This window comes from Hemiscyllium ocellatum, chromosome 29 (assembly GCF_020745735.1).
Source record: "Hemiscyllium ocellatum isolate sHemOce1 chromosome 29, sHemOce1.pat.X.cur, whole genome shotgun sequence".
NCBI classification, from domain to species: domain Eukaryota; kingdom Metazoa; phylum Chordata; class Chondrichthyes; order Orectolobiformes; family Hemiscylliidae; genus Hemiscyllium; species Hemiscyllium ocellatum.
Window position 1 is genome coordinate 22451899 of NC_083429.1, and position 13643 is coordinate 22465541.

General features: G+C 44.7%; 1 protein-coding gene across 3 annotated transcripts in view; it reads left to right on the forward strand.

Moving 5' to 3' along the window:
• Nucleotides 1–13643, forward strand: part of cdon (cell adhesion associated, oncogene regulated) — a 166635-nt gene that overhangs the window by 44430 nt on the left and 108562 nt on the right. For 2 of the 3 annotated variants that reach the window (XM_060847090.1, XM_060847091.1), the window contains exon 1: nucleotides 11939–12156. The exons of the other annotated variant lie outside the window; for it this stretch is intronic. The gene's annotated coding sequence lies outside the window, so the exon portion shown is untranslated. Of the gene's footprint in view, nucleotides 1–11938; nucleotides 12157–13643 lie in introns of those variants that run through there. 3 annotated transcript variants of the gene reach the window in all.

Consider the following 13643-nt stretch of genomic DNA (forward strand, 5'->3'; position numbering starts at 1 on the left):
TTTAACCCCATTAATGGTGGCTGTGAAATTATTGCTGAATATTAACTTGCCAGTGAGAGTAAATTTGAAAATAAAACGTAAAAACATCATTTTCAAACTATTCTTTCATGATGGGGATCCCTGGCAAGACTAGTGTTTCTTATCCATCCCTAATTGCCCTTAAACTAAGTGGTTTGCTGGGACCATGTTAAAGGGCAATTCAGGGTCTATCACACTGTTGAGGATTCTGAGACACAAGTAGGCCACACTGGGTAAAAACGGCAATTTTTCTTTCTGGAAAGTTATTAATGGACCAGTGAAATTTTATGGACAATTAATGCAAGCTGGATGTATGGTCACCATTGCTTTCAGATTACTTTTATGTTTTTTAGGTCTAGAGCACCAATACCCTGCCCGCTAAGTGACAACTTGTGAGTGTGCTTAGGGAAGGGAAGGTTGCATCTGACTTAGTTTGTTTTTGAGGAGCTAGTAAGGAGGTTCAATGAAAGTTGATACAATCCACGCAGATTTTAGCAAGGCCTCTGACAATGTTCCTCACAGCAAGCTGGTCTGAAAATGTAAAATTCTTTAGGTCCAAAGGAGATTGGCATGTTGAGCCCAGAATTGATTCGTTGACAGGAAGCCAAGCATCAATTGAATTATTTATTTGACTGGAAGGCTATTTCCAGTGGATTCTCACAGAGCTCAGTATTGAGTGCCCAGTGTTTCATGCTATGTATCAGCGATTTTTGAGTTAAATGGAGGGGCACGGTTTGGAGGTTTGTAGCAGTGAGGAAAGATTTTGAGGATGGCAAGTAGGACACCTTTCCAAGTCGGCTTTGAAATGCAGTCTCATAGAATCTTTTTATGTTCACCTGAGAAGATAGGGTGGCATGGTGGCTCAGGGGTTAGCACTGTTGTCTCACAACGCCAGGGACCCAAGGATCAATTCCAGACTCTGGCAACTGTCTGAGTGGACTTTGCACATTCTCTCCGTGTCTTTGTGGGTTTCCTCCAGACGTTCCGGTTTCCTCCCACATTCCAAAGATGGGCGGTTAGCTGAACTGGCCATGCTAAATTGCCCATAGTGTTCAGGGATGTGTAGGTTGGGTGCATTAGTCAAGGAAAATGTTGAATAAAAGGGTAGGTGAATGGGTGGGTTACTGTTCACAGGTTCGGTATGGACTTGTTGGGCCAAACGGCTTGTTTCCACACTGTAAGGATTCTATGATAGATTCAGTCAAATGACCAATACAGAAGAAAATGGCTTCAACAGTACTGTACTCCTGTGATACTGTCCTGTAGTTTTGACTTAGCTGTAGAGCTCAAACGACTGGATTAAGACATGACACAAAAAATTCTAACTGTGTGTGTTGAGAGTGCTACCTATTGAGCTGAGTCTGGAACCACAGCTGCCAATTTCTTGCTGATTATAAAATGTTTTATTTACTATGATTCAAATCTTTCACAATTGGTCTCCTCCTCCACCACCACCTCTCACCATCCAAACCACGAGCCATACTTTTCCTACTTGAAGACATTGATATCTCTAAAACCCTCCTCAACATCCTCAAAGCTTCAGCAGTATAAACACTGTTGCATATATCCTGTCCTTCATTGACTTTCACTCACCAGTGATATTGACACACATTTGCTGTCCCTTGATGCATAGAATTCAAAATCCTTGCTCATGTTCACAATGCCACTTTACCCACCACCATCAACTTGCCAGTCCACATTCCAGCCCCTTCCTTTATGACATTGTCTTGGCTCCTGAGTACAGATGCTTCCCTGACAATCCCCCAGTGGAGGATACAACCATCTCAACATGACTTTCTGGAGAGCAAATCTCATCACTCTAATACTGAACTCTCCGTTGTTCAAAGACTCCTTGACAACCTATTTCTCTGACTACACAGCTTCCCAACTCTTTCATCATGGTGAGTTGACATCTCACTCCTCTCAGAATTTCTGTAGCACGATGGTTTGTTGTAATTGTATGATGAGGCAACCTTTGCCATTGGTTGCGTTAAGCCTGAGCTGTTCCACTATGTGAAACATTGCAGTTGAACACAACCTTTCCTCAGTAGACATCATCAAACCTGTACTGCTCAGCAGGGACTGTGCACAGTGACTAAGTGCTGGCTGATCTTCTCTCCTTCTGAATTCATGTCCACTAAAACACTCACCTTGCGTCCAACTGCTCCCAGGAAAACCAACCAACTAAGTACCAAATGCAAATTAATCATGATCTGTCTGTGACAGTCATGGTTTCAAGCCCCATTCCAAAGATATGAGGGCAGAATCCAGACTGACACTCTCGTGCAGTACTGAGGAAGTGCCATCTTTGATATCAGAGATTAAACCATCTGCTATCTCAGAGGATGTACAAGGTCCACTTTTACACTGAGTCTCACTCAATGTAAGTGAGAATCAGAACAGATTCAAAACAGATCAGACTAAGTTCTACAACTTTTGTTGGTCAAGATTTATGCTTAAATTATTGTCACTAAAAGTTGGGCAGTCAGAGCCGAGCTACAGGATATGATGAGGATATTGGTCAGGGATACAGCCAGACTGGGAGCAATAAGGTCACATACGGTATAGTCCTATGTGAAAAGGCCAGTCACTGAGTAGTGATGCTGAATCAGACTGAAACGCAGAATGAAAATCAGTTTAAAAGTACAGGAAATCCAAAATGTAAACTGGAAATGCTGGAAAATACTCAACAGGTCAAACAGTATCTATCGAGAGAGAGAAATTTCGATTCTGGCAAAACTGAAAAGAGTTAGGAAATGTAACAGTCTTGAAGACAGTATAGGGAAAGGGGGATGGAGGAAGGGGGAGAACTTTGTAAAGGTGGACGGGAGGAGTCATTCACTGGCAATGGGGATGAAAGTGCAAGTCTATAGGAAATGGTAACGGGCAAGAGAAGCAGAAACATAACTGACAATTGCTGTCTAAAAAGGTGGAGCAGCGGTATGCTTTGAAATTGTTGACATCAACCTTGAGACTTGAAAGAGTAGAAAGTGTCTGTCGAAAGATGAGGTGCTGGTTCTCAGATTTGCTTGGAACTGTGATGAAGATACAGGGCAGTGAACTCAGACCAAATCAAAATACTGCAGATGTAGGAAAACTGAAAAACAAAACAGAAACGGTTAGAAATTCTCAGCAGGTCAGGCAGCGTCTATGCTGAGAAACTTTGAGGAACTATGGAAGAGAGTACCATGTTGATCCACCAACCAATGAGTTTATTGATGCCAGTTATTGCCTACTGCCTACCACTCACTGGCCTTTCCACTTATTACCCCTACGTCACTCACTGCCATATTTTTACTTGCTGTCACTCACTGCCTGTGTCTCCTCTCACTGCCCTGTGATCAATGCCAAAATGTCACTCATTGATGTTTATCTGCTATTTATCACTCACTATCCCATATTCACTTCTATTCTGTCACTCATTGGCCCTTATCAAATCTCCCTGACACTCACTGCCCCTGTCTACTCCCTGCCTGTTACTCACAGCCACTCTGTCTCTGTCTATTATTGCTCCCATCTACACTTGCTCAATCACTCACCACCTCCTGTCACTCATTACCCTGTGTCCATTCACTGTACCGATTAGACAAGCTTCTTCCACCTTCAGCATCCTCCTCCTATTGTCCAACCCTCCATTACCCCTACCCCACCACCACCATCCTGCTCTCTTATGGACTGACAAATAGGAGAAAACGATCGGCCAGACAATGGGTCTTCTGCTAATACATTCAGAAAAACTGTATCTTTCCCCAACATTATCCTCTGATTCCTGATCAGTGAGCCAGATGAGTTTGGTGCATGTAACAATGTCCTATGTAAAATACAACACTCAAAACACCTTAACAACTAATTGGCTCCTGCTCCAACTCGAAAACACCTTGTACAGACAAATCTGAACAAACTTTTACCTCAACATTCTAGGTTTTTGATAACACAACATTTTAATAAATATATGTAACAAGTGTAAAAAAAAGTTTTAAGAACGTAGGAAAGCTTTGCCTGCAGCCATGTCAGTTTTGGATTTTATTTTTGCTTACATTGATTTCATTGGGTGTGAGCTTATTTTAATTGGCTGTCTGCTGAGCTTTTAGTAAAGCTCATTCAAACGGCAAAAGCTATATGGAAAGGCATTCCCAGGAATGTGGACCATTTGCTTTAAGACCCAGTAATCACTGGCCACTGGTTTAGCAGCAGGGCTTGTAGGTAGTCATTATTGAGGCCTAGGTAGTACCTAATCCAAAAGCGTAGTAAATGGCATTGTGGAGTGTTTCCAAGGCCCCAGCTGGGTCTTTAGTTGGTTCTGTCAACAGGATAGACCCTCCCTCTAGGGCGAACAGAAAGCACCATGCTGGGTGCAACAGTTCCTGTCCGCTAGCCAGAGGAACAACGTCCTCCCCCAGACTCTGTGACTCTTTCCACTCCCCCTCCCTGTCTGACTGCTTCAAGGAAAAATGCAATCAGTTTGGGGAGTGGGGGGTGCCTGGCAAGGGAATCTTCTGGTCTAAGGAAATGAGCGAACAGATTTTAATCACTTGCAATGTGTGAAACACTTTTGGCCATTGTGTGTTGTTTATCGAGACAGAAAACAGAAATACAGCCACAAAAATTAACTGGAAAATAAAGGTTAAAGGAGAAACCTAAATAAACTGGAGTTGAGATGTGTGTGGAGCTGATTTTTGATTAAATATTTTCAGGGTGTTTTTCTTCTTCCTTCTAATCTTGGCACTCGCTAGATGTTCTCAGTATGAAAGCAAGATTAATTACAAACCCACAGATATACAGGGAGCTCTGCTTTCTCTCAGATGGTGAGACACAGGGAAGCAGGTTACATTCTTTCACCAAAGATGGTGGGGAACTCTCAGGGAGTCTGTTTCGACAGCCACCTCAGTTCTCTTTCCAACAGTAGATGGAGTGTATCGTTGTTTTACATTATCCATAAGTTAACTGTTCGTTGTCAGGGGACTGCAGGATCTGGAGATAATACAGGAGTTTATGGTCTTTCATTGGAATGCTCGCTGCTTAAAAGAAAATGTGCCTGGCAAAGGAAGAAGCAGAACTAGGTTTGTTCACAATCCCCTGCGCAGTATTCTCACTTTTTTTTCTGCATGTTCCGCACTTCCCAAGTGGAAATCGATTTTGTGATTAGACACATGACATACCTCTGTGGCTATCATCCTCTGGGACTTGAATCTAGATCTTCTGGCCCATAGAGAGAAACACTACCACTTCACCACAAGAGCGCTTTCACAGAATGCTAGAAATCATAAATATCTATTTGTGAGCTTTCTTTTTTAATCAATTTGTTCAGAAGTGTTATGACACACCTCCACCTCCCATGGAACTTAAACCCAGATCATGAGTCCTACAGGAAGGGACACTACCACTGCACCATTAGTCCTATAATCTGGCTCCTATCCTTGTGCCTAACCTCTCCCCAGTTAATCACAATGAGAACACATATCAATACAATCTCAGCTAGTGTTTGCAACATTAGCAGTAACTACCTCTGCAGGCCAAAAGCTTCTACATGAGCTGTAATCTATGACACATCATCGAATGGTTCAATCACACAAGATGACCATTTGGCCAGTCATGTGCTCACTGGCTCCCTGCAACAGCAACTCACCCAGTCCCAGAGTTTCACCATTCTGTGTAACCTGTCACTCCTTGCATAGAAACTGAGTTATACAAATCTTATGGCAAGCCACTAAGTACAAATAAAAATCATAGAGTACACCATCCAAAGCCTCCATCACTTAAGTTATTTTAGCATTTCTCTCATTCAGACTGCTGGACAGTAAATTCAGTGTAGGGCAGCTATTTCACATGGTGAGGATTAAAGATGAGATATCATTAAATTAAACACCGGGAGTTGGGTCACTGATGCTGCTTCCCCAATCTTTACTATTGAAAAATTATGTGTAAAAGGACATTGCTACCTGAAGCCTGCAAGCAGGCCTCATGTCTGTGTCTCTTCCTCAGGGACAGCAGCAGAGTTAGCAGCATTCAAGACTAACTGGAGTTTACCTCCCCTCCTCCAGACTCACTTTTATTTTGCTAACTCAGTTTCTGGGAGAATGAGCAGAGATCAAGCTTTGATCCCAGTAAAACAGAGCCTGACTAATTCTTTTCAATATAATTTGCGCAAGTCATCTTTAGCTAAAAGCTAATATTGAATTAAACTGGAATGTACAATGGCTTGTCCAAGATCAATATATGATTTAACTTCATTACTTCATAAATGGGGCATTTTCCTTATTGTGGGATATAGGTAAAGTAGTGTTACTTCTGCAATCATAATTACTTTTGCAAGGTAAATGAACTCACACCAGTGTATAATTGTTTCAGCCAAGAGCCAAGTCAACAAGAATGAAAACTATGTGAAGGAAATACATAATTGTTTTTGTATTAGCTAAAATGTGCATACAAGAATGAAATGTGCCTGCAAACAATGGTAGATGTTACAGACAAATAGATAAGGTGCTGTGAGGGGAGGGGGTTAAGCTAGATACACCTGTACAAACAGTAGTTATAAGCATCTATTTCCCACTTCTGCAAAAACAAGAACAAACCACAATCAAGAAGTCATGGGGTCATAAGGTCATAACAAGTGAGGGGAATAGATAGTAGTGAAGGAGGATATACCTAACAATGGCCCACAGCAGGATGTGGTAAAAACAATGACTGCAGATGCTGGAAACCAGATTCTAGATTAGAGTGGTGCTGGAAGAGCACAGCAGTTCAGGCAGCATCCGAGGAGCAGTAAAATCAACATTTCAGGCAAATGCCCTTCATCAGGAATAAAGGCAGAGAACCTGAAGGGTGGAGAGATAAGTGAGAGGAGGGGGGAGGTGGGGAGAAAGTAGCATAGAGTGCAGTAGGTGAGTGGGGGAGGAGATGAAGGTGATAGGTCAGGGAGGAGGGTGGAGTGGATAGGTGGAAAAGAAGATAGGCAGGTAGGACAAGTCATGGGGACAGTCAGGATGTGGTCAAACGGCCTTGTGAGGCCAGAAATAAGCATTTTGTCACAGACATGGCCGGATCAGGCAAGAGATGAACGAAAGTAATGGGCGTCGGTCTTAGAGAGGTGGGAGATGTAAACAGGGGAGGAGCAATGCGATGAAAGAATAGGAATCAAATTACATAAATGTTGTGTACTAGTTGAATTCAGTGTGTGTGTGTGTCCCTGCCTTGTGCACAGTGGACACCACACCCTCTTGCAGGAGTGAAATAAATGACACTACTGATTCAGATTTTGTCTCAGACTGAAATTATTGAAGTGAGTATTGTACTGTTTCTCCTGGAATTGTTGACCAGAAAACGTGTTGGTGTCCAATTATCCAGGGACTCACTGTAGGGAGATAGAATGATCATTCAGGCCATATACTGACAAACATCCCAATCAATTGTCTTTTGTACAAGCACAGCTCTTTAAATGTTATAATTTTCACTATCATAATATTTTCACATGCAAAATAGTATCCCTATGTACTTCAGATCAGTTGTGCAACATAAGGGGGTATTGAGATGGACTAGAGGTGTAGAGTGGCTTAAAGAAGGAGAGGTAGAGAGGTGGTGAAGGAGAGAATTCCATAACTTTGGGTCTTGGCAGCTGAAGACGTGGAAGAGAGTGAGGATTGCAGATTCTGGAGATTGGAGTCGAAGAGCATGGTGCTGGAAAAGCATAGCCGGCCAGGCAGCATCCGAGAAGCAGAAGAGTCGACATTTCGGGCATAAGGCCTTCATCTCAGTGAGTCTCCCTCTCACTGCACCCCTAGGTCATCTCCTCCAGCTGAAGACATAGGCCATGGAGTGGTTAAAATCAAACAAGTGCAGCAAGCCAGTCTTGGAGAAGTGCAGATAACTTGGGAACTCAGCGTGCTGTAGGGCTGGAGGAGATTGGAGATAGGCAGCAGCAAACTCATGGACTTGTCACCATCCTGGGAACTTCAGCAACTTGACAGTTAAGAAGTACTGCCAGTGCTGTCATGAATACATGATGAGTAACCTCTATTAAACAAGGGATGTGACATCACGGCAATATCATCAAAATCTGACACTGATAAACACAAGGAGATGTTCGGTCAAATGACCAAACGTTTGGTGAAGGAGAAATGATTGAATATCATAAAAGGATAAAGTGTGGTAGAAGCAGAGAGGTATAGGGTGGGAATTCCAAAACTTGGGCCAAGACAACTGAAGGTATAACCAACAAATGCCAAGCAATTATGGTTAGAAATACACAAAAGGCCAGATAGCTTTTGAAGGCTATGAAGCTGGAGATTATAGAGATGGGTGAAAATACGACCAAGAGAACAAGGGTTTCATATCTAATTATTGTGCTCTATTTTATTTATACTGGATTAACCTTTTGGGTAATGCACTAGGACATTTTTCAACATGAAAAGCACTCCATGAAACTAAAACCCTTCCCTTAACAGGACACAAGATCAGATCCTTTCTGTCATTATGGGAATGATTAAAAGTATGCATATGTTTATATCATATCAAGCAAAAGATCCTCTTCCTGTTCTCATTGATCACAGATATGCAGCAACTAAATTTAAACACCAAAATAATCTTGGCATTTAAGGTACCAAAATACATGAATAATTTTCTTATTCTTTCATGGGATATCAGGATCATTGCCCATTCCAAATTGCCTAAGAAGATGGCAATAAACTGTCTTCTTGAACTGCTGCAGTTCAGGTAGTGAAGGTACATCTGCAGTGAACTTAGAGAGGTAGTTACAGGATTTTGATGCAAAGTCAGTGAAGAAATGTAGATATCATCTCAAATCCAGAAGTGTGTGCCTCGGTGGAGAATGCTGTTCCTGTGTATCCTTTTTTTAATTAATGAGATGTGGTCATTGCTTATTCAGCCAGCATTCAATGCCCATTTCGAATTGCTGTAAAGAAGGTGATGGTGAGGTAAACCCACAACACTGTTAGGATGGGAATTCTAGGATTTTCTATCAATAACACTACAGGAACAGCAATATATTTCCATGTCGGGATGGTGCGTGATTCAGAGAGGAACTTACAGGTGGTGGTGTTCCCATGTATCTGATGCCTTTGTCCTTCTATGCAGTATAAGACATAGTGTGGACAGGGTGTTTAAAGATCATTGGTGAGTTACTGCAGTGTATCTTGTAGATGGAGCACACTGCTGACACTGAGCTCTAGTGTTGAAAGGTACTGAAGGGGTTGCTGATCAAGCAGGCTTCTTTGTTCTGGATGCTGTCAAGCATCTCAAGCAAACTACATCCTTCCAGGCCAGTGGAGAGGATTTCATCACACTCCTGTAGAATTGCCTTGTAGAATTATGTAAATTGTATCCATTCCTGTTCCCCCTTTACAATGGTTCTTGGACTTCAGCACTTTTATGTACAACAAGACACAAAAATATACAACATGTATATTAAACTAAATCTCCTAATTCCCTAATACAAAACTTATATTCTGGTCTAAACAACACACATTGATTGGTTTGCCCAGTTTAAGTCTCTCTACAATTGAATTTGACTCCCATATTACATCACCATGTTGGAGTAAAAGGAAAATTTCTATCTAAAAACCAGAGGCAAAACATAATTTCCTGCTCTTTAGTTTCTGTCCAAACCATTATGTACTCCCGCTGGATTTGATTGTTATCTGTGGAATACCTTAACTTTCAGCCCCAAAACTCCTCAGATTTAGCTGATAACTTACAATCCATTGTGGGCTGGTCCTTCTAGTGAGAACTGTAGGTTCACAGGCTAGCTTTACCAGTATTGACCCACCTTCATTACTGCAGACCCCTCTCAACAATACCACTAGGATTTGGCTGGAACATTTATAATCTCCAACATGGCTAGTCAGCCCAGCATTGACAGCAGGCCTGAGTCAGACTGGTTTTGAAACTTCTTCCAAATGCAGCTTCAGTTCCACATCTTTTTATAATGACTCATATTAAACATAACACAACCACATCAAATCCTTTCCTGTTGTTCAGGATGTCTTAGAGCTAACCATCCTTGATGTACATGACAACCACCTGATGAAGGAACAGCGCTCCGAAAGCTAATGCTTCTAAATAAACTGTTGGACTATAACCTGGTGTTGTTTGATTTTTAACTTCCTTGATGTATATCGCACAGTTCAACCAGGTATGATCAGTTAAACAATGCAGTCCTTTTCCATGAACAAAATTCTAGACAATGTGATCAATTCGCAGTGGCTCTAAGTAGCTCTCCTGCTGTTTGGAGATGATGTGGCCACAGACCCTAGCCCTTAGGCAGAGAGAGGCTTAATTTATCAATTCCCTCTTCAATGGGAACTCCTAGAACAATGGCCAGGTTCCAGTACTATGATGTTAGGTGATCAAGCTCTTGACTGCAAAAGGCAATGGCAGGTAACAGCATTTCCCTGCATTATTGTCCCATGATCGCAGTCAGGACATATTGAATCCCTCATGCTGAGTGAGCCACTGTCTGAATGTAACCTCTGTGTATTGTTCTGAGCGTTGGTTTTATTTGTAGCACTATATCCTTGAGTTTTGAAGTTTATTTCATATCTTATAGAGTCCAGTTGGAGGGTTTCAATCCTATATCGATTGGACGAGCATTGAGGAAATAGAAGGCAAGTTATTCACCAAAGCATGTTTAGCGTCTGACCTGTCCTTGTAGCCACGGTACTTACAGTACATGGCCTCTTCAGTTCCTACTCAGTGGTAGCCACTCGGATGTTATAGACCAACAGGTTTAATTGGAAGCACTAGCTTTCGGAACGCTGCTCCTTCATCAGGTGGTGGTGGAAAATGTGATTATTCTCCACAACCACCTGATGAAGGAGCGGTGCTCCGAAAGCTAGTGCTTCCAAATAAGCCTGTTGGGCCATAACCTGGTGTTGTGAGATTTTTAACTTTGTACACCCCAGTCCAACAGTGGCATCTCCAAATCATGACTAGGATGTTGACAGTGCAGATTTAATGATGGTAATGCAATTCAACAGCAAGGAATAATGGTTCCATTCTTTATTGTTGGAAGTGGTCATTGCCTAATATTTGTCTGGCACACACGTTACTTGCCACCTGTCAGCCCCAGCCTGGCTGATGCCCAGAGCTTATTGCAGATGCACTGTCAGTGGTTACACTAAGGCCCAGGGAGATGAAGTGGGCGGGGCTCTCTGGGGACGTGGGCGGGACCACGTGCGCAATGGGCGGGGATCACCGGCTGTTGGCTGGGCGAGGGCGTGCGGGAGATTCCAAAATGTAGGCGGAGCCTCCGGATTGTAGGAGGGACTCATCGTGCAGCTGACCTTGTCATGCTATGGGCGGGGCTCCTCACGCCGTCAGCCCGACGGAGCTGTGGGCGGGACTCCCTGGGCAGTGGGTGGAGCTTATCATGCGGTTACCCAGCCGGGGCGGTGGGCGGGGTTCCAGTGCTGTGGGCGGGGCTCCTACGCAGGGGGTCCTGGCGGGGATTCTAGTGCGGTGGGCGGGGCTTCTGCGCAGTCAGCCTGGCGGGTCTCGGCAGCGTGTGGGCGGGGCTCCCCATCCGGTTCGCCCGGCGGGGGCTCCCCATGCAGTTAGCCTGTCGGGGGTGTGGGCGGGGCTCGGCTGGGTGTGGGCGGGGCTACCCATGCGGTGAGCCTGGCGGGGGGCTGTGGGCGGGGCTCGGCTGGGTGTGGGCGGGGCTCCCCATGCGGTTAGCCTGGCGGGGGGTTGTGGGCGGGGCTCGGCTGGATGTGGGCGGGGCTCCCCATGCGGTGAGCCTGGCGGGGGGGCTGTGGGCGGGGCTCGGCTGGATGTGGGCGGGGCTCCCCATGCGGTTAGCCTGGCGGGGGGTTGTGGGCGGGGCTCGGCTGGATGTGGGCGGGGCTCCCCATGCGGTTAGCCTGGCGGGGCTGTGGGCGGCGCGCGCAGCCAGAGTGTGGTTGGTGAGTGCGAGCCGCGAGCTCCCTCAGTCCGGGAGAGAGAGTGAGGGAGATCGGTTGGACAGACAGGGCCGAGCCGAGCCGCTCATTACTCGCCTTGTTGAGGCGGCGCAAGAGGGACCGGTCCTTTCTGGTGATTTCCATGGAGCGGGTGTATCGCAGTCGGTGTCTCCGGGATGTGGAGTTACGCGGCGGTCTGTGTGGGCAGCAGCTGTGGTGAGAGGTAAAGAGACGGTTCACGGGGCTGGGGTTCTGGCCTTGGAGCTGGGTCTAAACGGCGGCGCCAGGAGAGGCCTCCTCTCGCCTGGATTTACATCCAGCTTTTAGGCCACAGCTCGGGGAGGAGCTCGTAATAATATCTCGTTTATTTTCCCCTTCTCTCCTTACCGTTGTCCGGGTTTTTTTTATATATTAAGTGCCCGCTTTGCTGCCCCCTCCCCCGCGGGACTTCTGCCCTGATTCAGTTGGAGCCCGAGGTTTTGTTTTGGATTCATCTGCTCGGGCGTCTATGCCGAGCTAACAACAAAAGCCAGCTCCCAAATCCAGAGGGAGAGGAGGGATGACTGGCAAGAATACAAGACTGCAGAGCTCAAACCACAGAGCAGGCTGCCTCTGTGTGTGTGTGTGTGAGAGAGAGAGAGAAAAACAAGGGGAGGGGAGGAGAGCCATGCAATTCAGCAGGAGAGGGAGAGAAAGATCCAGAAAAACAAGGAGACAAAGGGCCTGATAAATAGGGGGAAAAAAACAAGGAGCTGAAACATGAAAAAGAGACGGGGAAGCAGAAATGCATTTAAAAACTAATAGGAAATTTGAAGCAGGGACAGGGGAGATCTGGATTCAGTCAAATGGGGTGTTGGGGCAAGGAGGGGAAGTTACAGGAAGGTGAGAGATGTCGAACTCAAGGGGAGTGTGTGAAACTTGGGGTGGGCAGTGCAAAACAGAGGCTGGCAGGCTGGAAAAACAACGCTGAGACTGGCATGGAACTGACAGGGCTCGAGGAAAACAAGACTATGACAGAAAGTGACATGTAGGGTTGTGGAGTGGGGGTTGCTTGGGGGAGGGGGGAGGTAAGAAAATGAAAAGAGATGGACAAAGGCAGCAAGCTGAGAGAACAGTTTAAGGACCCAGTCGGAATGTAAGGGTACTGTTGACAGAAGTTAGCTAGATGGCATGCCAAACCTTGTCGGGCGCCTTTGGGAATGTAGGCGCAACCCAGGCTCCAAGTATTTGAGGGATGGTTATAAAGACCTATCGTGGGATTAGGTTACAGCCTGATAAAAGCACTCCATCTTCAGCCTCTCTATTAAAAAGCTTCTTGGAGCAATGTTCCTTGTGCTGCATCCTGGGTTGACCAGATACTGTAGTTAGTTTTACTTTAGCTGTGTTTGTGTTGAGGGAGAACTAAAGAATTTTTCTTTATCTGTGTTCTTGGAGCTTTGTTTTAGTGGGGAGGAGAGGAGAATCGTTACTTTGCTAAAACTGTTTAATCAATGTCTTCAATAATTTCAAGAAATGTTTTTTTCAGTGTGAAAGGTTCCAGAGTTGCAACTGTAAAGAATTGTGTGGAATATCTGATAATTGAGTATTGCAGTTAAACCAATTGGATGCAATGGACACCCTGATCTGGACTCTTGACTTTTTAAATTTGCAAATGGTTTTGAGGATGAAATTTTTTTTAACTGTTAAACTCCCCTAAAATTTGAGTATCTC